This window comes from Erinaceus europaeus, chromosome 7 (assembly GCF_950295315.1).
Source record: "Erinaceus europaeus chromosome 7, mEriEur2.1, whole genome shotgun sequence".
Taxonomy (NCBI): Eukaryota; Metazoa; Chordata; class Mammalia; order Eulipotyphla; family Erinaceidae; genus Erinaceus; species Erinaceus europaeus.
In genome coordinates, this window is record NC_080168.1 from 16,439,931 (window position 1) to 16,461,853 (window position 21,923).

At 52.2% G+C, this 21,923-nt stretch overlaps 1 protein-coding gene across 5 annotated transcripts in view; it reads left to right on the forward strand.

The window, feature by feature from the left end:
- TNS1 (tensin 1) overlaps positions 1–21,923 on the forward strand; it is a 254,731-nt gene continuing 232,808 nt past the window's right edge. For 3 of the 5 annotated variants that reach the window (XM_060193921.1, XM_060193925.1, XM_060193927.1), the window contains exon 1: positions 1–16. The gene's annotated coding sequence lies outside the window, so the exon portion shown is untranslated. The remainder of the gene's footprint in view (positions 17–21,923) is intronic. The other 2 variants (XM_060193936.1, XM_060193935.1) reach the window with 1 other exon arrangement.

The following is a 21,923-nucleotide window of genomic DNA, read 5'->3' on the forward strand; positions in this document are numbered from 1 at the left end:
ACGGAGGCTGCTTCAGGTAAGGCGCTTCGAGGACTGGGGTGTGTGTGTGTGGGAGCCCTGAGTTCTGAGCGGTGGCTGGCAGAATCTGTTCACCTGACACAGGTAAGCTCAACCAAAGCCAGGCTGGTCGTTTGGGATGGGGTGAGGGGGTGTGCGACACCTGGTGGGTGACCTGTGCCCTTGGAAGAGTGTGATGTGAACTGGACCCTGAACCGTGCCAATGGTTCTGGTGAGGCTTAGGAGCACCCCAGAAAGGAGGTTTTCTGGGGGTGCAGGAACAAGCCACCGAAAACTTCGCCCACCTGGACTGTCCCCCTCCCTTGAGTGTATCAAGAGGGAATGGCCTTTGGGGAGCACCCAGCAAGGGCTGATCCCAGGACAGTGGGGGTGGCTGGTCCCTCTGCCCCACAGTCTCTGTTCTGAGGGAGTCTTGTGGAAGGGGGCTGGAGCTGGGGGGCAGGTTCTGGCTCTTTGGAAAGCTCCTGTGTGGAGTGGGCAGACCTGGGTCAAGTGTGGACACTGGATGGGCCTAGAGAAGGAGGGGTAGGGGGGAGGAGGCCACCAAGGACTGAACAGCCTGGGCTTCTTGAGTGACCCCACCCCTGTTTGGGGCCTGCAGCCTCCTAGAACCAAGTGTAGGGAAGGGGGTCTCACAGCTCCCCCCTGGGTTTTGGATGATTAAAGTCCAGTGTGTGTGTGTGCTCACTCATACTCGCTGTGTGCCAAATGACCTGTTCTGTTTGACCGATGCCCTCCAGGACAAAAGAGTCCCTGTCTTCCCCAAACTCAAGCCCAATCCCTCACTTTGGTGACCAGCCTTGGGGAAGGGCAGGTTTGTTGAGAGGTGGGGGTCCCCTCAGTGTCATTCTGACATAGGGCTGAGTCTGACTTTGGGGTCTGAGGGTGGGGAGGTCTGCCAGGTACCTCAGATGACCCCATTTATGTCCTGACAGGGGAGCAGAGGACTCAGAAAGCCCCATGAGGTCCCCATAAGCAGTACCACTCTGCTTAGCAGCACCTGCTCTCTCTCTCTCTCTCTCTCTCTTTCTCGGGGTCCATCCCCAACTTTGGAGGTCAAGGGGCTGTTCCCCAGCCTCAGAGCCTAAGCTTTGGGGAGGAGGGTAGTTCCCTTCCCTCGTCTGTTCCTCTGTCCCCTCTTGCACTCATTCTTTGGGGGGGGGCTCCTTGACCCCCCAAAATCTCTGTACCGTGCAGTTTTGATGAGAAGTGGGGGCCACCCGAGGGTGGGTGAAGGAGTCTGGGGCACCAGGCAGGTATTTATGTGTGTGCTGGCTCCAGGGACAGAGCAAGAGTGTCTGTCTGCATTTGAATGAGCTGGTTTCTGAGCATTCCCTTGAGAGAGCCTGGCACTGCCTGTACCTCCCCACCCCTCTCCCCTTGAGCTGCAGGCTGAAGCCTGGCCTGCTTGTGCCCACAGCTCCTGGGCTGGCTGCCCTGTCCCCTCCCGGGGCCCATTCTTACTGCAGCCCCAACCCCAACAGAGCCAGGCTGCCCAGCGCAGGCGACGTGCCACGTTCCTGGGATGGATAAACAGCCCCCCTCCACCCCCGCAGCCTGGGCTTAGCAGCTACTCAGGCATCTGGGCTCCCAGCCAGGGCGCTCCCGCTGCCACCAACATGCCACTGTTCCCGCCACAGGCCGTGCCCCCCCCCCCAATTCACTGAGCCAGCTCCTCTGCAGAGGCCCCTCAGTCACCAATGACTGCCCCTCCCCTAGCTTTCTTTCCCCCTCTCTCTGGGACAGCTGACTCCCTACCTCCCCAGCCACAGCCACATCAGCCTTGTCCCCCTTGCATGCTGTCCCCACAAGTTCCCCTTAAGCAGTGCCCCTCGGCACAGACCACACTGCCCTGCTCTCTCTCTCTGGGGGTCCCACGGAGACTCCCACTCTCCCCATCAATGTGTGGTCTGCTCCTCCTTTTTGCTTTGAAAAGGGTGTTCCCTGAGGTGCCTCTTTAAGGTCTGGGAGGTCAGAGCCTGGAGGGGGGCTTGCACCCCACAGGTACCCCCTCAGCTGCTGGGCTTGTGGCTCTAGACCTACCTGGCCCTCCCACCAGCGCAGGAGGCGGCTGCTGGGGCTTGGCAGCCCTCCTGGGCCTTCCCGCCAAGCCTTCTCTGACCTGGGTGCCAAGGGACCTGGCGGGCATCTCCAGGTGCCAGCCTCGCCCCCTCATTCCCTGCCCTGTCCCAAGGCAAGTGGGTGCTTGCTGGTGGGGGTGGGGTGGGGTGGGCATGGAGGGAGGAGGCTCTGGGCTGCTGTCTCCTCTCCCTGAAGCCAGACCCTTGGGCAGCTCCTCCAGCCTGCTTAGCACCTCAGTGGGTGGGGGGCTAGGGGGGCTCCTAGGTCTGAGCCTCTGTGTGGCTGCCTGCTGCTTCCTTTCTCTACTGCACATTCACCGCTTGAGTGGCCCCAAACCTTCTAGGGTCACCGAGCCCTTAGGGGAGTTCATGCTGGGGTGGTGTACACAGGCACACACTCACACACAGAGGGACACACAGATACACAGAGACAGAGACACATATATATCCACAGACAAAGACACACATATATACAGAGATACAAGTAGACACAGACATTCATATACACAGAGAGACACAGAGACATGAGTAGACACAGACATACGTATACCCAGAGACACCAGTAGCGACAGAGACATGACAGACATACACATGCCCACAGAGACACAAGTATACACAGAGACAGAGATACAAGTATATGCAGACACACACGTCCAGAGACACAGAGATATTGCATACACAGAGATGCACATAGAAATATAAGTATACACAGAAGTACAGAAACAAGACGGGGTGGTAGTGCACCCAGTTGAGTGCATGTATTACCATGCACAAGGACCCAGGTTCAAGCCCCCAGTCCTCACCTGCAGGGGGGAAACTTCATCAGTGGTGAAGCAGCACTGTAGGTGTCTCTCTTCCTCTCTGTCTCTTCTTCCTATCTCAGTCTCTCTCTCTACCCAGTAAATAATAAAATAAAAACAGAAGTACAGAGACACATATACACAGAGACAGACACAGAATATACACCCACCAACACACTGATGAAACACACATTCAAACATACACAGGTTCACACACCTAGATACACCCCCAAACAGACGCATGTGTGCGCACACACACACACACACACACACACACACACACAACACACCCCCAAAGGCACTGTGTGCACACGCTTGTGCATGTGCGTGCACACACACACACATTGCCCAACGCCCCTGCGTGCTTGAGTGTGGCCCCACTCACCTTACCCCTGCACTTCACATGAGCACACTGAGACACAGCCAGGCAGGAGAGGTGAGCTGCCTGAGGCCACAAAGATCTTGGGAGTGGCAGAGCCAGGACCCCAGGTCATTGCCATCCACCTAGACAGGTGGGAGCCTTGTCCCCAGAGAGAGCTTTCACTGTCTGCCTGGCCACTTGTTCATCCAAAGAGTATTGATTTATTATTGATTTTTAAAATATTTTATTTAGATAGTTATTTTTGGACAGGAATAGAAATTGAGAGGGAATGGGGAGATAGAAAGAGAGAGAGAGAGACACACCTGAAGACACCACTCATGAAGCGTCCCTGCCTGCAGGTGGGAACTGAGGGCTGTAATATATGCCCTCAGCCAGGTGAGCCACCACTCAGTCCCCCAAATAGCATTTAAAAACAGTTCTGGGGTATTCTTTAACTTTTTTTTTTTTTTTTTTACCAGAGCACTGTCAACTCTGGCTTCTAGTGGTACAAGGGATTGAACCTGGGACTTTGGAGTCTCAGGTATAAGAGTCTCTTTGCATGACCCTTATGCTATCTACCCTTGCCCCTTAACTACCTTTTTAATAGTACTTATTTCACCAGCAGTGTGTATGTGTATTATTTTCCTTGAGACACAATTGCCTTAGTGTTGTGTAAGTTAAGGTGCTCTGTGTGTCCTTCTACTTAGGCATTAGCCAGCACCTCTGCTGCCTAAATAGCACTGCTTTCTGTGACGGGAATAATTGGGATCTAGCCTCCGAGACCACGAGCACTTTGGAGCACTGCTGTAAGCCCGGTGTCTTGCTGGGAGGTAGGGCAAGAGCAAGGAAACGGGGGTGGGGGGGACCTATTCCTGATTATCTAGGCCAAGTCAGTCCAGGCAGGACCTAGAACAGTGTGGAGCTGTCACTGTCACTGACAGACAAACAAACGCAGGATCAGACACAGTGCCTTGAAGGAGAAGCAAAGGGCTTAGAGAAACAGGACTTAGTGTGGAGGAAGTGACATTTAAACCAGGAGCCAAAGGACACTAGGGAGTGAGGGAGTGGCTTTCTGAGAAGAGTGGCATGTCCCACCACCCAACAGAGAAGAGGCAGGAGCTGTTTTTTCTTTTTTGATTTCTCTCTCTCTTTCCATTTTTGTTTTATTTATTTTTATTTGTGATTATAGTGGGTCATGAGACTGTAAGATGACAGGGTGTAGTTCCACACTGTACCCACCACCAAAGTCTGTGTCCCCACCCTCCCGCCTCCCAGTGACAACCACTGGATTTCTCACAAAGTCTTAGAAGCAGTTTGGGTTCTAGAGGTACAGGTCACAAGAGAGGGGCTTAGTGGGGGGAGCGTCAAGGCTCACACTGATTCCATGAGAAGGGACATAACTGGAGATGGCTGGGAGGAGAGCCGGCGTGGTGCACGTGCCGCCCCTCCAGCACATGCCTAATCCAGAAGGCAGCTGCTGGTCTTTATCAGAGCAGTTCTCCATCTAAGTTTGGTGATGTATCTCTCTTTCTTTTTATTTTATTATTTTTTAATTTCCACCAGGGTTATGGCTGGGGCTCGGTGCTGGCATTATGAATTCTTGGCTCCTAGCAGCCTTTTTTTTTTCTACTTTATTATTATTTGACAGGACAAAGAAATTAAGAGGGAAGGGGAGATAGTGAGGGAGAGGGAAAGACACCTGCAGACCTGCTTTACCACTCCTGAAGTGTCCTCCCATAGGTGGGGTGCAGGGGCTCAAACCCGGATCCTTGCACATAGTGATGTGTGCACTTAACCAAGTGCAACACCACAAGCCCCCTCTTTTTCTTTTTATTTGTTCAGGGCTAGGTGGTGGTACAGCCAACTGAGTGCACATGTTACTATGAGCAAGGACCCAGGTTCAAGTCCCTGGTCCCCATCTGTGGGGGGATGTTTCACAAGTGATGAAGTAGTGCTTCAGCTATCTCTCTTCTCTATCTCTCCCCTTCCTTTTCAATTTCTGTCTCTATCAAATCAAATAAAGAGGGGAAAGGAAATAATATAATGTCTGCTGGGAGTGGGGTATTTATTATGTAGGCATAGGCTCCAGCTATAACCCTAGTAGTCAAAAAAAAAAAAAGAGTTTGTTTATTAATATAAGAGTGAGAGAGTGTGTGAGAGAGGGACCCAGAGCATCACTCTGGCACATGCAATGCTGACGATCTAACCAAGGGCCTGATGACTTTAAGTTCAGACCTCTAGCCACTGAGTTACCATCCAGGCCACTAGCAAAGCATTTCAGAAACACGAAAAAGTGTATAAAACAGGTACAAACAGGGCACACCCATGTCTACGTTTCTCCATGTCCCCAGCACTAACTTAAGAAACAACACTGCTCCATGTTGGATAGTATGCCACCTCCCCCTGGCTTCTGCTTAACCATATGCCTATATAGAGATTTACTGATCCAAAGCTTTGGTCTATTTACATAAATCACTTTTACATAAAGCGCTCAGGCTATCCCGGCAGCTCCATACCCAAAGGTCTCCCTTCCTGCTATCTTCCATCACTTTTTCCCCTCTGAGGGTTACTCACTGTCCTGACCTTAGTATCAGGGCTAGCATCTGAAAACTCTCTAGAAATGGAGTCCATCACTTATATCCTTCTGTGCTGGCGGGTATGTGATTGCTTCCAGTTTGGGGATAAGGCAAGTAGTGTTGCTGTAAACATTTCCTGCTTATTTTTTGGTCATCCGTGATCTAATTTCTGTTGGGTAGATTCTGCCCTTTAATTTTCATTTTCCCCCATTTCTGGGGAGTGAACCCTCAGCTTCGTGCATGCGTGATTCTATAGAGCAGCCTCCCTGACCCCATTCTGATTCTGTTTTGAGAGAGAATAAAAGATTGAAGAAGGAGGGGGAGACACCAAAGTCCCACTCCACCATCCATGGAGCTCACATGGTGCTGTCCATGGTGCTTCTGTAAGGTGCCAGGTACCCAACCCAGGTCAAACTCTCATGGCAGTAAGGCGCATGCTTAGGCACTGAGTCATATCTTGGTCCTTGCATCTGAAAAGGAGTGTGTGTGTACCCAGAGTACCAGTTCATTATTTATGGGTTTCATTCTCTCTTGTTTCTTTCTTTCTTTCTTTCTTTCTTTCTTTCTTTCTTTCTTTCTTTCTTTCTTTCTTTCACCCAAGCCATCTTTATGTGTGATAATTGTGGTTTACAAGATTGAAAAATTACAGGGTGAAGTCCTGCATCACACCCACCACCAAAGTCTGTGTCCCCACCCTCCCGATAGCCAGTATAGTTCTTACAAAGTCTTAGAGTTTGTTTACTTCTGTTTTTTGTTGTTTGCTTCCCCCCACCCTGGGGTTCAGTGCCTGCACAACTCAACTGCACCTGGTGGCAAAGTTTTTTTCTTTCCTCTGGATAGTGAGTGAGATAAAGAGACATTTCAGCATACTTTTCCACTCATGAAGCTTTGTTCCTGAAGGTGCTCCCCCCATCCACGGTAAACCAGGTCTAGAACCCGGGTCTTTGAGCATGACAATGCATGCATCATACCAGGTGAGGCCCCTGTTGGTTCCTATGTTTTGATTTGTCGTGTGTGTGTGTGTGTGTGTGTGTGTGTGTGTATTTGTAAGAGACCAAAACACTGCTCTGCCATACCTGGTGACAGGAATTGGAGCCTCAGACTTTTTTCTTTTTTCTTTTCTTTCTCCCTTCCACACCCCACACTGCTCAGCTCTGGCTTCTGGTGGTGTGAGGGATTGAACCTGGGACTTTGGAGCCTCAGTCAGGAGATTCTCTAGTAAGCATTTATACTGTCTCCCCACGTAGTGCCAAAGATAGAACCCAGGGCCTCATGCATGCAGGACACACACTCTGCTGCCTCCCCTGACCCCCATCGCTCTGTTTTGATGTGTGTCTTTGGAAGACTCAGTCATCTCAAGAATCAGTGCCATTGTGTCAGGCTCCCGTCAGGGGGTGGGTGGGATGTGGTGAAAGATCTCCTGGGGAAGAGATCTCCTGGAGATCTCTTGGCCCTTTATAGTGACTCTTCTCATCTTGTTTGTCACCACCACCACCCCCCGCCCAGTTCCTCAGAGGTCTGCACTGAAGAGGAGGTGTGAAGAGGAGGTGGATGGGGACAAGCTGCTGCCTGCTTCTCTCAGCTGAGTCCCCTCTCTGGGGGTGGTGGTGTCAGGGGGTGTAAGGTTGAGGACAGGGCTACACCCTCTAGTCCTTGCCTCTTTCCAGAAAGGCAGGAAGCCAGCCACTGTCTCCTTTCCTGATGCACCAACTTGCCAAGAGCCCCTGGCACAGGGGCAGAGCCCGGTGCCAAGGGAAGGCAAACTAGGCTCTCTCCCGCTCCTCTTCAGAGGCAGAGAACATTGTCTGTAGAGAGGCCCAGGGGCAAGGGCAGGGCGCTGAGGGGCTGCTGGGGACCCAGAACCCCTTGCATATGTCCCAGCCCTGACCCCTCAGGGAACCCAGCTGTGGGGGCTTTAAGCCAGGCTTCCTTCCCCCAGCCTGAGTGACTCTTGGAGTCCAGACCCACCCTAGGGATTGGGACTGGGACAGTGGGGGTGCCTCAACTCTCATGCTTCTTTTATTTTGTTTGATAGGACAGAGTGAAATTGAAAGGGGTAGGGGAGATGGAGAGAGAGAGAGAGAGAGAGAGAGAGAGGGAGAGAGAGAGAGAGAGACCTGTAGCACTGCCTCACCACTTGTGAAACTTCCCCCCTACAGGTGGGAACCAGAGACTTGAGCAGGGGTCCTTGTTCATAGCAACTTGTGAGCCTAACCAGGCACCCACCACCTGGTCTCCTATCATGCTCCTTTCTGGTTAAGGCAGTGAGAGTGTTGGGGAGTTCCTGGTGAAACCCCTCCCCAAGCTGTCTCCCCAAGAAGTGTTCCAGGCAGTGTTCAGACCAGATGCAAATGTGGGTGAACTTGGTACCCCAGGAACTTAGTGTAGGACGTACATGGCGTAGATGTCCCACAAGAGTCCCTGCAGGAAGGATGGGGAGATGGGGACAGTGGGACAGGCAGGGGCCCCAGAGAGGGGTAGAACCCCACTGCTACCCAGGCACAGGGGACAATGGTGGCAGGCGTGACCTGCTGTGCCAAATGGAGCTATTTAGCATCTATCTGGGGCTCCCTCAATCTTGAGGCTGCTCCTGGACTAGCCTTCTCTGGGGGGGGGGGGGGGCGCTGGTGGATGGGCCTGAGTGTAGGACTGAGAGCTATAAGAGACAACTTGTCAGGGTTGGGAGAAGGTAGGAGGAAGTTTAGATCTGGCCCATGAGCTGGGGCTGGCACTGAGGATGGTCACAAGGAGCCTTGAGGGGGTGTCTTCTGGCTTCAGTACAAGCCCTTGCCTCTGCCCAGCTGCTCTCAGCATTCCTACCAGCACCCCCTTATCTGAGTATCCCCACCAACCCCCCGTTCACTCCATTCCTGATGGCTCAGCAGTTGAAGCTACAGGGATGGAGAATGACCTGACTGTGTCATCCAGAGCCTTCTGACCCATGTCCCATGTGCCGTGGTGTGTGACATGTTGGTTTCCCACCCAATGTAAGTGACTCTGTCCTTAAGTGTGTCCTCACCTCTCAGTCCATCTATCTGCCTTTCCTTCCACTGTCTTCTCTCTGCATTATCCCGGGAGCCAGTTTCTCCCCACCCAGCCACTGCTATGCCTTCCTGAATAAATTCTGTTCCTCTGTGGCCTGGGATACAGAAGCTTAAGTGCAACATCCGAGTGAGTGGCTCTGATGAGCACTGCAGGGAGCTACCTGGCTTCAGAGCAGGGAGCTGCTTCCTTGGCTTCGAGCAATCTGGAAAGCCCTCCCAGAGGAGGTGACATTTTTGCACTCTGGGTCTTACAAAGCTCACTGACTCAGAGGGAAGGCAAGGCCATTTTTGTCTGGTTCGTGTGGGGTGCACTCAGGGAGCTGGAATAGAAGATGGGAAGGAAGGGGCTGCACGAAAAGGTGAAAGAGAAGTGGGTTGGCTTGGGGAGGGCCTTGCATGTCTGAACGCTCAATTCATTCCCTGGGCTGAAGAGTCTGGACTTTGGATTCATCCTGTGGGCCATGGAGAGTTCTGGGAGGTTCAACCAGGGAGGGAGTTTACCTGTTAAAATGTTCCTGGCACAGGGTGGAAGGTGCGTGTGGGAGGTCTTTCACATGTGAAGGGACATGCACTCTGTGTCCCCTCCTCCCTCAGTGGAAGCTGGCTCCCTGTCCTTGCACCGGCCCTGCCCCCTCCCCCCCCCACTACCTGCCCCTAACCCATGGTCCCAGGGACTCAGGTCCAGCAGGCCAGGGGTTAAGCTGCGCAGCACACCTGGAGGAGGTGTGGCTGGCTCCCTGCCATGTCCCCTTGGCCCAGAAGTCATTCCTCCAGAGCCCAGGCAGGGGACAGACCTGGCTTTGTTGGGGACCCCAGAGACCCAATGCCCCTGCCCCCAAAGGGCTGGAGGAGAAGGAGGAAGGGGAGGGGGGAGGAAGAGGAGTGGAAGGGGTGGGCAAGGTGGAGATTTCCTGGAACCCAATGCCGCCAGGCTGCAGAGTTCCTTGCTTGCCACCTGTGACGCACCCTGGTCACATGCCTGGAAGGAGAGACGTGGGTGGGGGTAGGTAGTGTGCTGGGACCACATTCTTCTCCTGCTACTGCTGCTTTAGCCCCAGCATAATGGTTCTGCAAAAGACTTTTATAGCTGAGGCTCTGAGCTCCCAGGTTCAGTCCCCAGCACCACCATCAGCCAGAGGTGAGCAATGCATTGGTCTCTCTCTCTCTATCCTCCTGCACCACCACACCCCACCTCTTTCCTGCCTTCCTTCCCTCCCTAATCCTTCTCATGCTCTCTCTGTTTCTTTCTGTGTCTGGCTGGCCCACTCCTTAACTTTCTATTCTCTCTTTTTTTTCTTTTTGCCTCCAGGGTTATTGGTTGGGCTCAGTGCCTACACCATGAATCCACTGCTCCTGGAGGCCATTTCCCCCCTTTTGTTGCCCTTGTTATTGTAGCCTTGTCATGGTTATTATTGTTGTTGTTGATGTCGTTTGTTGTTGGATAGGACAGAGAGAAATGGAGAGAGGAGGGGAAGACAGAGGGGGAGAGAAAGATAGACACCTGCAGACTTGCTTCACCACCTGTGAAGCGACTCCCCTGCAGGTGAGGAGCCGGGGGCTCGAACCAGGATCCTTACTCTGGTCCTTGCGCTTTGCGTGTGCTTAATCTGCTGCGCTACCGCCTGACCCCCCATTTTTTTCTTTCTTAAAAATATTTCTATTTATTTTATTTTAATAAGAGCTACAAAAGGGTATATATATCTGGGGGGGAAGAGCACTGATCAGCTCTGGCTGATGGTGGTGTTAGGGACTGAACCTGGGAGCTCAGAGCCTCAGCCATGAAAGTCTTTTGTAGAACCATTATGCTGTCTCTTCAGCCCTTACACTTTCTTTGTGCACCCCACAAAGGCATAAGTTTCAAATGAATGACTTCTGTCTTTTTAAATTTATTGTTATTTTTATTTGTTAATGGTTTATAATACATTTCTTGACAGATAGGTACAAGTTTTCATCTCCCCATGGTTGGTGTCTGCAGAATGCTCTCACCCCCAATGCAGAATGGTCCTTTTCCACAATCATGCACCAGGACCCTAACCCAGAGCCCTTCCTCCTCCTCTTCCTCCTCTTCTCCCTCTCCCACTCCCTTTTTTCTCCTCCTTCTTCTTCTCCTCCCCCCTCCCTTCCTCCTCTTCCTCTTCTTCCTCTTCCTCCTTCTTCTCCAAAGTCCTTTGCTTTGGTTCAATACACCAAGCCCAGTCCAAGTTTTACTTCATTTTCTTCCTTTCTTTTGAAATAGAGACCAAAGCACCTTAACTTCCTCAGACAGGGCAGTGTGGCTTAGTGGCCTCACGCTTGGCTTTGGGGCTTCATCTAACTGTGTCTGGACTTTGGGGCTCTACATACCCTGCATTCTGTGACCTCTCTGGACCTTGCTTCGACTCACCTTCCTTGGAAGCCTTTGGAACAGGCCTATGGCATTTAATTAAAGCTCTCTGCATTGCTACCTCTGGAGCTGGTCCTTAAGGCAATAGAGTGATTGCGTTCGTCCTGTCCTCAGAGAGAGAAGTGGGATGGGACCACACCTTGGAGGTTTTCCACTGGTGTGGAAAGGAAGGGCACCCACTGGTAGTAGGCAGGGTGGGAGATGAGAAGCTTCTAGAAGTCCCTGAACTCTGAGGGATTTGGCAAAGGCAACAGGCAGTGGCAAAGATACTCCACAGAGGTGGAGCTGGAATAGCCCGTGGGTGCGTGGCCTCAGCAAACACAGGGATAAGTTTGGGGGTGCATAGCTGGGACCATTGTCAGTCCCGCCTCCCACCTCCCAGACCCAGAGTTAGGGGTCTCCAAAGCACTTATTCAAGACTGGTGGTTCCCACAGGGTTGTGTGTGTGTGTGTGTGTGTGTGTGTGTGTGTGTGTGTGTGTGTAGGCTTTCATCCCTTTGCGGGGTCTGAGGTGGGCTTGTCTGGAGGGAGGGTGACCAAGTCTGAAGGGAGCAGCGCCTGGGCACCTGACTGGAAGGCTCCCTTCCAGTCCTGGGCCTGGCTGTGTCCCAGCTGTGAAGCTAGTAATAGCAGCAACAATAACAATAACCACAGCTGTGCAGTGGCGCAGTCAGTTGAATGCATATGTTACTACACATAAGGACTGGAGTTCAAGCCCTTGTCCCCTCCTGCAGAGAAGAAGCATCATGAGTGGTGAAGCAGTGCTGCAGGTGTCTGTCTCTCTCCCTATCTCCCTTTTCTCTCTGTCTCTATCCAATAAACTATTAAAAACAATAGTAAGCAAACTTCTGCCTCAGTTGTGTTAAATGAGGGGCAGGGGGTCCTGCTCTGGGTAGAGGCTGACCTTACTTGGTGTCTCCTCTGACACCTCTCTCTGTTCCCCTCCCCATCTCCCCTTCCTGCTCTAGGGTCCTCAGTGCTGAGGGGAAACTGAGGCATGTATTGTCTGAGCTCTGAGCCTGGGCTGGGGCATCCAGGCATCTGCATTGCAACCCCCCCCACCCATGAAGCCAGAGCGGCTGCATCCAAGTTCATGTCAGGGGAGGGTGGGGACAGTGAGGACAATGGGCACTGTCCTCTGGGCTGCCTGGACTTGGGTGCAGGGGTGCGGCAGGCCTGCCAGGCTGCGGCACCATTAGGGGAATGAAGTTGGAGCTGAAGCAAGTGTTTCTGGGCTCCGAGATGAGGGCGACCGTCCCTCCATGTTGGAGCGGGCCCAGCTGAGCCAGACTGCCTCCCCTCCCCATCCCTGCAGCCTGCATTGAGATGTGTGAGTGCCCAGACTGGCCTCTTGAACCTTAGCCACTCAATATGCTAAGCAGGGCTAATTTATTCCCCTGCTTTTACTGGATTGCAGCAAAGCAGATGGAAGCTGAAGCAGGAGGGGGCTGGAGATGCGTGGGGGGGCCTGGGGGAAGAGACTCCCGGGGAACTCAACACCCCCTCCCCCAGGCTGCAGCAGAGAGAGGAAGGAGGGAGGAGGACTTGGGTGGCCTCTTGCTAGCTAAGTGCTCTGTGCAAAGTTTCACAGGGTCTTGTCAAATGCGGACACTAGAGCTCCTTCCCATCCCCGGGTTTTGGGGTGCACGCCAGGCTCTGGGACACAGCTCTACTCTACTCTCCTTCCTCTCTTGTCACTCCCTGCCTCTGTCCCCTCAGTCTGAATCTTAGGTCCCCAGGCCATCTGGAGAAAAGGATGTGAGCCGGAGGCACTGACAGCAGAGACATAGAGCATGAAGATGTGGGGAGGTCTGTGGGGCTGACCTGGCTGCAGACCTGGGCTCCAGCTCTGGCTGATTTAGCCTCGCTTTCCTCATCTGGACAATGGACAGTGAGCCTCTTGCTCACTGGGTGGCCGTGGAGTCAGCTGACAAATGTATGGAAAGCTCCCACTGGCTTTTACTTTGTGAACCCCAATGTTAGAGGCCACTAGTGAACACTGGTTTCCTTCTCCCCTTGGAAGGAACCTTTGAGGGTCCTCTCCTCCACCCTTGCTCCTTCTGACTTGGCTGGGAGGCTTGGACCTGGTGGGGTGGGGGTGTGGGGCTTGGACTTGGCAGGCAGGTCAGAGGTGACTTAGCAGGAGTGAGAGTCAATGTTCTTGTGGACTGGGAGTTGGCAGAGTGGCAGGGCTCTCGACTTCCAGGCATGAGTTCTGAGTTCGACCCCTGGCACTGCAGAGGTCAGGGCTGATGCTAGCAAGTAAAACAAACCTTAAATGATGCTTTTGGGATTGGGTGGTAGCGAATGTGGTAGAACACACATGCTGCAATATGCCAGGGTACCTGCAGTGGGGAAGCTTCATGAGAAGTGAGGCAGGTCTGCAGGTGTCTTTCTCTCTCTTTCTCCACCTCCACCCCCTTCTCAATTTCTCTGTCTCTATCCAAAGTAAATTAATATATTTAAATATATTTAAGAATAAATTTTATTTCTTTATTACATAGGGACAGAAATTGAGAAGGGAAGGGGAGATAGAGGAGGGGAGAGACAGACACCTGCAGCACTTATGAAGCTTTCCTCCTACAGGTGGGGACCAGGAGCTTGAACCTGGGTTCTTGTGTGCTGTAATGTGTGCACTTAAACAGGTGTGCCCCCACCTGGCCCCCTAAAATATACTTTTTAAATGCTGTATGAAGCTGGGGAGATAGCATGATGGTCTGTGCACCTGATTTTTATGCCTGAACTCCCAGAATCCTGGTACTACCATAGGCCAGAGCTATGCAGTTCTCTGGTATCTCTCTCTCTCTCTCTCAAAATAAAATAAAATAGAATTTACATGCTCTCACAAAGGGTCTGTAATGGTGTTCACAAGGACTTTGGAAGGTGGTGTGGGCCAATATGGATGCCTCATTTCACAGAGCAGGAGACTGAGGCCAGGGAGGTGGCTTGTCCTCAGCGCCTCCCTCCCTGCCCCTTATGCAGAACTGGAGTGAGAGCCAGCCCTTCTATTCCAGACTCCCTGTTGGAATCTTGGCTTTGCTCCCAGTTCTCCTGATGAGGTTTACCATGAACCTTGAGGGGGTGCAGTATGGGAAGAGGGGACCCTTTTCTTCTCAGGGACCCCTATCTTGCTTGACAGTCCCTTCTCTGGGACCCACTCCTGTGGTCTTGGGCCCTGAAGGCACCCACCACTTTTTCCAGCCAGGCAGAAAGCCTGTGGGAAATAGGGTGTCATAGGTGGGGTGGGGTGAGGTAGCCACCTTCTTCAGATGTGGGGTAGAGTGGGCCTGTTGCCCCTTCCCTCATGCTGGGCATGGAAGCCCAGCTACCTTCTTCCCCTGCCTGCCTCCTCCAGGAAGCCCTCTAGCCTAGCTTACTAATCTCCCACTGAGGACAGGAGCCCATGCCCAACCCCCATCTCCCCCACTGGTCGCCCCCCCCAGAGCTCCATGGCTGTGAGAACAGGTACCTACTTTCTTCCAAGACCCCCCGCCCCCCACTGCCATCAACACACACACACACACACACACACACACACACACACACACACACACACACACACACACACATACACGCGCTGTTCCAGCTCTGGGTGGCTCCCCTCACTCCCTCTCACCTCCCCCACTTGTGGAGGTCTTTTGTGAAGCTTTCTGTGTGAACATGAGCTCCTAAAGCCAGGCAGGGGGTCGGGGGCGGGCCAAAGGACACCCCCCCATCACCTCTGCATTGTCCCATTTCTTCCCAGGAGGGTGTGTGTGTGTGTGTGTGTGTGTGTGTGTGTCTTCTAGCTATCTCATTTGGGAAATTCAGGGATGCCAAAGACTCTTGGGGACCAGGGGACAAGAGAATATGGAGGCCTTTCAGCAGGGCCTTTGAAACAAGGGGGGCTATGCCATTGACTTTGACCCCAGGAGAGGGTGCTATCACCCCTCACCACCACCTCATTTCTGATTCTCTTCATCATTCTGTTTCTGTGTGAGTCTGTTTGTCTCTCCTCCCTGCCCCCTCATTTCACTCACTCTTGACTGCCTGTCTCTCTCCCTGTCCCCTGCCTTCCTTGGCTCTGCTCTCCCCCGCCCACCCCTCCCCCCACACTAAGGACTGAATTTGTGCTGGTTCCTGGTCGCTCCCTGCCTTGCCAACTTTCTAGACTTTTCTTGACCTCTCTGCCTCCAAACTCAGCAGACCCTGGCCCTGACTCCCTCCCTGCTCCTGGCCCAGTCTTCCTGTCTTCCCTCTCTCTGTGGGTGCCCCCCCCCCCCCCCCCCCGCCCAGGGCTGCTGTCTCTTCTGTGTCTGCTGTGGTTCTCCTCTGTCCTGGCCTCCCCATGACCCCACAGTCTAGAATAACATGGGAATGGCTGGCTTCCCACTGGGACCTGGCTAGCAGATCTGTTCTTGGGGTGACCTTCAATATTGGGGGCATCAGGGGCATCCAGGGCAGCGTTCACCCCACAGTTCCCTCAGGGCCTCTTGGGGGACAATTCTTCTGGGGCTTCCCCACCACCCTGCTGTGGTCAGAGCAGTCTGGCTGGAAGGTCACAGGCTCTGGTGACACCTGCAGGGGACTTTCTGTTGATTCCAGGGCAGAGAGAGGTGAACAGATTGCCAATAGCTACCCAAGAGTCCCAGCTGGGAAGTGTTGATGGCCAGGGCTTGAACCCAAGTCCAGACTCAGACAGGAGGCACGGACACTCCAGCCTCAATCTGATGACACATGTGTCCTATTAGGAGACAGGGGTTCACTCAGCCTTGATTCTTCCAGGGGCTCCGGGCTTTAAAAATCCCTCAAGAGAGAGACAGGAGCTAGCTCTCCTAGGAGAGCCAAGCCTTGCTGTGTGTGAGGTCCCGGGTTCTAGCCCAGGCACCGCATAGAAGCACCATCTGCAGTGCCTGGGGGAACTCCATGGATGGTGGAGGTGTGCTATGGTGTCCCTCCTTTCATTCTTTGAACAAATTTTAATTAATTTTGAATAGAGACAGAGGGAAATTGTGAGGGGAAGGAGAGATACCTGTAGCCCTACTTCACTGCTTCTGAAACTTCCCCCCTTGTTGTAATTAAAAAACAAAGGACTGGGAGTCAGGCAGTAGCACAGCAGGTTAAGCGCACATCGCGCAAAGCTCAAGGACCGGTGTAAAGATCCCGGTTTGAGCCCCTGGCTCCCCACCTGCAGGGGAGTCACTTCATAAGCAGTGAAGCAGATCTATAGGTGTCTATCTTTCTCTTCTCCTCTCTGCCTTCTCCTCCTCTCTCCATTTGTCTCTGTCCTGTCCAACAATAATAACTACAACAATAAAACAACAAGGGCAACAAAAGGAAATAAATAAATAATTTTTAAAAAACAAACAAAAAAAGGACTTCATGGTAGTGCAGCTGGGTGCCGGTTTAAACAATCAAAGATTTATTACAGCAAAATAAGCAGTTATCAGCAGGGGTATAGGTTACTCATTATGGCTGTTGAGGAGAGTATTTATATAGTTTACCTGCTAGCTCAGTTACATGTGTTCAGTTCTTCTGGTCAGAAGCAGCATGGCGGGTCCTGGGAAGCTGAGCCAAGATCTATGCCAACAGGAGAAGGAGGGGCGGGGGTGGGGTGGTGTTAAAGGGCCAGACTTCCTGCTGCCTGTTCTTAAGTCAGCCGTTATGCACCCACAATCCCTTGAGGGTTTGTGTAAGTTCATACTGTATCAGTCGTATGCTAATTACATTCATCAGCCCCAGCCAATTACATTCCAAAGTCTGTGCTATGTCAAAACACCCCCCCCCCGGCAGTGAGGGCTAGGGGCTTGAACCTGGGTCCTTGTGCACTGTAATAAGTGTGCTCAACCAGGTGCGCCACACCTGGCTCCCCTTCTCTTTCTTTCTGTCTTTCTTGCTCCAAAAAGTAAAGAATGAAAATCAGCACTGGGAGGTAGCTCAGAGACATTGCACTGAGGGTCTGGGCCCATCCCTTGGTGCTGCATGAAATGATGATGATGGTAATTGGTAAATAAAATACTTTAAGTGCTTCCCAAGTGCTTCTTACTCTCCTTCTGTATTGTTATTTTACGGCCTTCTCCTCTCGTTTCATGGATATATGTTCTTCTAGCCTCTCTCTGAGAGTATAACTGTTTTGAAATTTCTTTCTTTTTTGATAAATATTTTTATTTATTTACTATTGGCTAGAGATAGAGAAATTGAGAGGGGAGGGAGAGATGGAGAGGGAGAGAGACAGGAAGACACCTGCAGCACTGCTTCACCATTTGTAAAGTTTCCCTCCTGCAGATGGGGACCAGGGGCTTGAACCTGCATCCTTGCGCACTATAATGTGTGTGCTTAACCACGTACACCACTGTCTGGCCCCTATTTTGAAATCCCTTCTTCCTGAATTCCACATGCTTCCTCCTATATACTTTTCATCTCTATCCTTTCTCTGGTGAACGATTCTCAGATGCCTGGGAGACTGGGCTTTCTGATTATTTCCTTAAGCCACTACTTTTTAATTTAATTTAACTTAATTCAATTTAGTTATTGCTACCAAATTTTATCACTGGAGTTTTGTGCCTGGACTACTCCACTGCTCCTGATGGCCATTTTTTTTACTTTCCTTTAGATAGAGGGTGAGAAACAGAGATAAGGAGACAGAGACACCACAGCACCATGCCACTGCTCAGGAAGCTTCCCCCCTGCAGGTGCTCCCATGTGGTAGCCTGAGACTCAAACCCAGGTCTTCAGATGCTAATGAGTGTGCTCTACCTGGTGAGCCACCTGCCAGCCCCCTGCCAATATTCATTTTTAAGGATTTTTTATATTTATGTATTCCCTTTTATTGCTGTTTTATTGTTGTTGTTGTTGTTATTGATGTCGTTGTTGTTAGGACAGAGAGAATGGAGAGAGGAGGGAAAGACAGAGAGGGGGAGAGAAAGACACCTGCAGACCTGCTTCACTGCTTGTGAAGCGACTCCCCTGCAGGTGGGAAGCCGGGGGCTTGAACCGGGATCCTTATGCCAGTCCTGGCATTTTGTCACGTGCACTTAACCCACTGTGCTACCACCCGACTCCTTTATACTATACTTCTTTTTAAAAATTTTTATTTGTTTATTCCCTTTCTGTTGCCCTTGTTGTTGTTATTGATGTCATTGCTGCTGGATAAGACAGAGAGAAATGGAGAGAGGAGGGGAAGACGGGAGGGGGGGCGGAGAGAAAGACAGACACCTGCAGACCTGCTTCACCACTTGTGAAGCGACTCCCCTGCAGGTGGGGAGCTGGGTGCTTGAACTCGGATCCTTGAGCCGGTCCTTGCATTTTGCGCCAAGTGGGCTTAATCTGCTGCGCTACCACCCGACTCCCCCAATACTCATTTTTAAGAGAAAGACCAGAGCAACGCTCAGCTCTGGCATGTTGCTATTGGTATTCGAAGCTGGGACCTCAGGGACACAAGCTTGGTGCTCTACTGCTGAGCTACCAGCCAGGCTCCTTGGGAGCCTGAAAAGTGGATTATTGACTGTGAGGTGGGGGTGGACACCCTGAGGTGTTTTTTTGTTTCCTCCCTCTCTTTGAAGTCTGGCCTTGGGGAATCTGCCATCAGTATTTTGGGGACCCTCCTCTTAGGCTTCTCAGATTCCCAGAAAAGCTCACCCATTCCCAATTGTGGGGGGCAGGTATGGGCCTGTCTCCTGTCTCTCAGTCGCTCTTGGGTAACCCCTCTCCTTTCGGGGTTCATCCTCAGCTGGCCTCAGATGTTCTGCAACCTTTTGAGGCTTGTGTCTCTATTGTCTGTCCCCCAGACCCAGAGGACTCTGAGGTCACTAACCCTGAGTCTTGGGGTGGGGGTGGGGGGACAGCCTCCCATTTTTTTCCTGCCACCAGCCCCACTTTCCCAGCTCTGGTCACTCCTCCATCTGCTCCCCAGTTCCCAGAAGCCTGACACTGTCACCAGGGGTGATTATCAAAATATTTAACCAGACTACAGTGTTCAGAGGCCTCCTGCTGGGCGATCTGGGAGAGCCTGGCTTGTGTGTGTGTGTGTGTGTGGGGGGGTGCTGAATGGTGAGATTCACCCCAGGGACAGAGGGATTTTAGTTCCCCTGTCACAACTGGGCAGGGTACCCAGTGCTAGCATTGTTGCTTTCTCCACCTTTTGGTTTTCTTTGTCCTCGGGCTTTCTGCTTCAGTCTAAAAAAAAAAAAACTTAAGAAAACATGTTTTTAGGGCTGGGGAAATAGCACACCAGGATGGTACTCTGCTTTGCTATGTGTGAGACCCAGGTTCAAGTGAGGCTCCTACCACATTGAAGGAAGTTTCAGTACTGTGGCTCTGCCTCTCTCCCCTCCCCTCCCTTCCCCTTCCTCTCCACTCCTCTCCTCTCCTCTCCTCTCCTCTCCTCTCCTCTCCTCTCCTCTCCTCTCCTCTCCCCTCCCCTCCTCTCCTCTCTTCTCTTCTTTTCTCTAACGAAAAACAAAAGCAAAAAGCAAGAAAATATGTATTTATTATTGAAAGAGAGAAAATGAGAGAGGGAGATCAAGTTAGCATAGTGGTACTTAGTTCCAGCACCAGGTGGTGCTGGGGATTGAATCTGGATCCTCTGGGGCCTCAGGAGGTCTCAGGCAAGCACAGGGTGTTGTAACTGGCTGACTCTCTCCAGGCTGGGTGATCCTGAGACCCTCGTCCTCATTGCTGATTAGTGATTTCCTTTTTGCTACCTCCTTTCCCTTTTCTTGTTACCCGGAAGCTTCTCTCTGTGGGAACCTATGGTTCCCTTTCCTGGTGAGAAGGAACAGCCCTGTGAAGAGAGCAAAAAAGAACAAAGGAAAGGTAGAAAGAGAGAAGGCCAGAGGGCACAGATGTTTGAAGTAGTGGGGGGGGGGCTGGAAGGACACCAAAAGAGGGAAAAGGTCCCAGGGCGTCATTTCCCATGGGGCCCAAGGCTAGAGGGAGAGAAGCCCCTCTAGACAGGTGGGCAGTAGTGAGAATGAGGGGTGGCTCTCACCCTCAGGGCAGCCTCCAGTTGTTTTAAAAGTTTTTATTAGTTATTGGCTAGAGACAGAAATCAAAAGGGAAGAGGAGAGGGAGAGAGACACTTGCAGCAATATATCACAGTTTGTGAAGCCTCCCCTGCAGGTGGGGAATGAGGTCTCAAACCCTGGTCCTTGTGCATTTCCATTCCTTGACCCAAATGTACCTCTTTTCAACCCAGCCTTGGGGCCTTTCTTACAGACTTGGAGGAAAAATGATGGGATTCCTTTCCCTAAGAGGATTGAGCCCCCACCCCCAAGGTGCCCCATCTCCCTCACCCCTCCTACCCATACCTTCTAGTGACAGGTGACACAGGGAAGGGAACAGTCTGGCTCCAGACATAACTACCCACCCTCACCCCCGTGCAGGTTGGAGGAGGAAGCAGTCAATAAGGACTTGCGGGTGTCTCGGTGAGACAAGGTTCCCCAGTCATGGATGGCACGTGTGAATGGGTCCTGTTTCTGCTAGAGTGTCTGTCCATTCATCCATCCATCCATCCATCCATGTTGCCTGACTGGGAGACACTGGAGGCTTGGGGACCAACCAGTTCCAGCAGGGACTTCAGCTTTTCAGGTTTTCTGCTGAGTTGTGGGAAGGTGAAGAAGACCCAGCCCCTGTGTTGGGGGGGGGGGTTAGGTTGTGGCACATGCAGCAGAGCATACATGTTACAAAGCTCAAGGACCCAGGTTCAAGCCCCCAGTCCCCACTTGGGGGGGGGCTTCATGAGTGGCAGAGCAGAGTTGCAGCTGTCTTTCTCTCTCCCTGTCTGTCTCCCCTTTCCCTTTTGATCTCTGTCTCTATTCTACAAATACAAAATTAATTAAAAGGCAGAAAAGACGCAGCCTCCTTTGGGCCTTGGGAGGGACAGTGTTTGAAGGTGGAAACACAGCTTCTGTGGCCATGCTGGGCCTCATGGGAAGGGTCTCACTGTTGTAGCCCCTACTTCATCCTGACATCTTTCTTCCTCCTCCCCTGCAGGTCTCAGTTCCTCTCTTGCTTCAGGCTTCTGTGTTGCCTTCTGCCACCTCTGCTCTGGTCTGCATCCAGATCTCCCAGCAGTGCAGGTCCCCCTCCCCCATCCTTTGGGCTCCTGGCTCCCCATCATGGAGTCCAGTCCCCAGGTCAGGTGGCAGCATGGACTGTGTGTTCTGGACATCGCTCTGGCCCAGGGTTCTGGCGGGGAAAGTGTCTGAGAGGGTGGGGCAGGCCTGGCTCAGCCCACAGGCCCAGGAGAACGTACCCTAGCCAGAGTGCCAAGATGTTTGCCCAGTACCTGTGTGTGTGTGTGTGTGTGTGTGTGTGTGTTGCTTGTGAGTCACCTGGTGGCATTTTTACATTTCATTAAATCCTCCTCTCTGGCCCCTGATCCTGGGCTCCTTGCCTCCATCACAGAAGAGGAACTGGAGGCTCAGAACCAGGAAATAATCTCTTCAAGGTCACACGTCCCACCTGTAGGTGTCAGAACCAGGATTTGGATCCTGGTCTCTGCCGGCTTATAGCTAGAGCCTGCTATAGAGGAGGGGCCAAGGGGACAATGGGTAAGGGTTCTCCTGCATTTGTTTTCTCCTGGCAAGTTCTCAGCTGCACTGGGAGGCCAGGAAGGTGGGTTCAGTACAGTCTGCTCCCCAGGTGGGAACACTGGGGCACTGCCCTGAGGCCAGTCTGG